Below are 4,461 nucleotides of genomic sequence, written 5' to 3' on the forward strand. Positions count from 1 at the left end.
TTCGACAGGAAAAGTGTCCGACAAATTGGAAAAACTGATCGTGTCAATGTTTTCTCGCAATCCTTTACTAACTCTGCGCGGAGAAAATGCGGAGAAAAAGGCCTTATTACCATCTGCCAAAAAGATGTTCGTCGATAAAAACGAGACCTGGATACTGCAATAGGATAATGATCCCAAGCACCGCAGCAAGCTGTGTAGGGCTTGGAAGGAGGAGGCTGGAGTCGTAACGTTGGATTGGCTCTCACAGTCACCTGACGCTTACCCAGTCGAAAACGTGTGGGCCTTCGTCAAGCTGAAGCTTCGTGGAAGAAAGGTACACACATTGAAGCAGCTGTGTCTACAAATTCGTCGGATTTGGAGGTATCTGCCGAGAGAGTACGCGGAAAAACTCGTCGAAAGCATGCCTTCGAGGTGCCAGGCCATCATCGACTCCGGCGGTGATTGGACAAAATACTAACAGAAAAGCATTTTGCTCGACACCTTGACAAATGTAATTCTATGTAGAAACATGCGTTTAAATAAAATATTTTACCAAAAAAGTTACCCACGTACATCTTCTGGGGTTTAAAAGTCGATTATTTCACTAAGAGTTGAACTACTTTGTAAAAAAATACGTTTTTTTTTAACAAGGGTTTTTAATTATAGTTTAAAATTTAACTACATGGTTGAAATGTTTAACTCATTGATTGAAATCTCATATTTTTCGCTTAAAAATTAAACTTTTTGTAGATAATTCGTCCTTTTCGCTTTAAAATTAAATAATTTCTTTGAAAATTCATGTATTTTCTTTAAAATTTGTCTTTTTTTGTTGATCAATCCTTTTCTTGGTCGAAAATTCATCTGGTTGGTTGACAATTTAACAACTATGTTGAAAATTAATTTTTTCTGTAAAAATGATTTATCTTTATCTAAAAATGTAACTATTATAGGATTAGTTAAAAATTAATCGTATATATTGGTTAAGTTGGAAAATTGTTTTTTTGATAGAACTTAAAGCATCAATTGTTTGATAGAAAATTAATTAATTTTTTTTCGATTATGATTTTTTTAATGGAAAGAATTTAAAAATAAAATGTTTTTTTAAATTTAATTGAAGGTACTAAAAATAGCAAAATAATTGATTTTACAAGATGATTCTGAATCCGTTCAAAATTAAAGAATTCATAGATATTAGTTTATAAAATTATTTTCAATTATGACTTTAAATATTATTTCAGCCTGAAAAAAATTTATTTTTAACCCATTAAATTAAAAATTTTTGAATTAAAAAAAGAAAATTCCGTTAATTATCAACAAAATTTGACCATTCTTTTAAAACAATCAATTACAAACAACTGTTAAAAACTATACAAATTTGAACAGAACGGTTCGGAATAGAAAGCCTTGAATTATTAAATTTGAAATGAGCTATATTTTAACTTTGAGCGCTACAATTTTAATTTAAAAAAGATTCAAAATTAATTTAAAACTTGAAATTATTTTTAATAATTTGAAACACGATGTAGATTTTTGCAGATTAAAAAAAATTAAGCTTTTTGAGAATTGTAAAATATTTAAAAACAATAACAAAAATGGTTGTGATTGCTGAGAAAAGTGAAAATGATGTTCTATTTTGAAAAATTAATATTAAGTGAGTATTTGAAAAGATTTTAGAAAATTGAAAAAAAAAGAATCAGAACGATTTTAAGGCAATTTTTTTTATTTTGCAGTATTTTTAATTTTACGAAAAAAAATCTAGTTAACAAAATATATCAATTTTCAACCCAAAAGTTTACTTTTTAACAAAATAAATTAATTTTCCATGAAATATTTGGAGTTTTAACTAATACAATGTACAGGATAAAGTTTCGACCAAAAATGGAATGGTTTAATTTCCAGATAAAAAATAAATTTTCAACAATGTTGTTAAATTATACATTTTCAACCAAAAAGATTAAATTTCTACCAAACAAGGTCAATTTCCAAAAAAATACATGAACTATAATTACTTTGTTAAAATTGTTATTTTTTTTATTTGAAGGTTCATCTATTTCGCTGAAAATACATTTCTGAAACTGATAATTAAACAATACCATTTTTGGTTAAAAAATCATGTATTTTGTTAAAATATCGTCTTTCTTTGTAGAAATTAAATTGTTTTATGGATGAAAATTCAACTATTTGCCTTGAAATTAACTTTTTATTTAAAAATTTTTTCTGATTTGTAAAAAATGAATCTTTTGGGCTTTAGAAGTCAACAATTTGATAGAAAGTTAAACTATTTGGTGGACAATGAAAATTTTGGGTTAAAAATTCAACTTTTTTGTGGATAATACTCTTTTTAACTTTAAAATTAAATAATTTCGTTGAAAGTTCATGTACTTCCTTGAAAATTGACCTTGTTTTGTAGAAATTTCATCTTTTTGTTTAAAAATGTAACATTTAACAACTTTGTTAGAAATTCCTTTTTTCGGTTAGAAATTATTTATTTTATTCTGAAAATGTATCTATTCTACGATTGATTAAAAATTAATCGTTTTTATCTGGAAATTGAACTATTCCATTTTTGGTTGAAACTTTATCTTGTACATTGTCTTAGTTAAAACACCAATTATTTGGTAGAAAATTAATTTATTTTGTCAAAAAGTAAACTTTTGGGTTGAAAATTGATATATTTTGTTAATTAGATTTTTTCCTAAAATTAAAAAACTGCAAAATAAAAAACTGCCTTAAAATCGTCTTGATCCTTTTTTTTAAATTAATTTTGAATCTTTTTTTAAATTAAAATTGTAGCGTTCAAACTTAAAATTTACCTCATTACAAATTTAACAATTCAAGGCTTTCTATTTCGAATCATTGTGTTCAAATTTATATAGTTTTTAACAGTTCTTTGTAATGCATCGTTTTAAATGAACGATCAAATATTGCTGATAATTAAAGAAATGTTCTTTTTTTAATTAAAAAATTTCAAATTGAATGGGTTAAAAATCAAATTTTTTTTAGACTGAAATAATATTTGAAATCGTAATTGAAAATAATTTTATAAACTAATGTCTATTAATTTTTAAATTTTAAACGGATTCATAATGATCTTGTAAAATAAATTATTTTATCATTGTTAATACCTTAAATTAAATTTAAAACATTTTATTTGAAAATTCTTTCATTTAACAAAAATCATAATCGAAAACAAATAAACAAATTTTCTATCAAATAATCGGTGTTTTAACTAATACAATGTACAGGATAAAGTTTCAACTAAAAATGGAGTAGTTCAATTCCCAGATAAAAACTGTGATAAGAAATTGAATTAAACAAGAAAAAAAAACTAATTTTCATCAAAATTGTTAAATTTTCAAGGGAAAAGGTGAATTTTGGACCAAGAAGATTAATGTTCTATCTAAAAAACGATTTTCCAACTTAACCAATATACACGATTAATTTTTAATTAATTCTATAATAGTTACATTTTTAGATAAAGATAAATAATTTTTAACAGAAAAAATTAATTGTCAATCAACCAGATGAATTTTTTAAGCGAAAAATATGACATTTCAATCGAAGAGTTAAACTTTCAACTGAGTAGTTAAATTTTGAACTATAATTAAAAAGCCTTGTTACAAAAAAAACCTATTTTTTACAAAGTAGTTCAACTCTTAGTGAAATAATAGACTTTTAGAACCCAAGAAGATGTACAGTTGATATTTCAACCAAACAATTGCATTTTTGACCAAAAATTATACATTTTCAACCAAAAAGATTAAATTTCTACCAACCAAGGTCGATTTCTAACAAAATACATGAATTTTCAAGGAACTTCTTTAATTTTAAAGTCAAAAAGAGTATTATCTACAAAACAGCTGAATTTTTAACCCAATTTAAAGGCAAATAATTGAATTTTTAACTATAATTATGAATCCTTAATAAGAAAAAAATTAATTTTTTTACTGAGTAGTTCAACTTTAAGTGAACAATCGAATTTCCCACCCAAAAATTATGATTTTAATTTTTAACAATATAGTTGCCTTTTCAATAAAACGACTTTGCAACCAAAAAAAATATTTGCAGTTGATAATTCAACCGAAAAATGTAATTTTTAATCAAAAAGTATAAATTTTCCATAAAACAATTTAATTTCTACGAAGAAAGAAGAATTTTTTATAAAATACATGGATTTTTAACCAAAAATGGTATAGATTAATTGTCAGTTTCAAAAATGTATTTTAAACGAAAGGGATGAACCTTCAAATAAAAAAAATAAAAATTTACACAAAGTAGTTGAAATTTTGATATAAACGAGGACTTTTTTACAAAATAGTTACATTTTCAACAAAATGATTAATTTTTCAATCAAATAATTGAGTTTTTATCCAAACGAGATGAATTCCAAAATCGCCAATTTCTTTAATATCTTTCAAACGCCGATCAAGGTATAAATAAGACTATTATAATATAACATAATTATAATATTATCATCAATAA

This window comes from Belonocnema kinseyi, chromosome 8 (assembly GCF_010883055.1).
Source record: "Belonocnema kinseyi isolate 2016_QV_RU_SX_M_011 chromosome 8, B_treatae_v1, whole genome shotgun sequence".
Lineage (NCBI taxonomy): Eukaryota > Metazoa > Arthropoda > Insecta > Hymenoptera > Cynipidae > Belonocnema > Belonocnema kinseyi.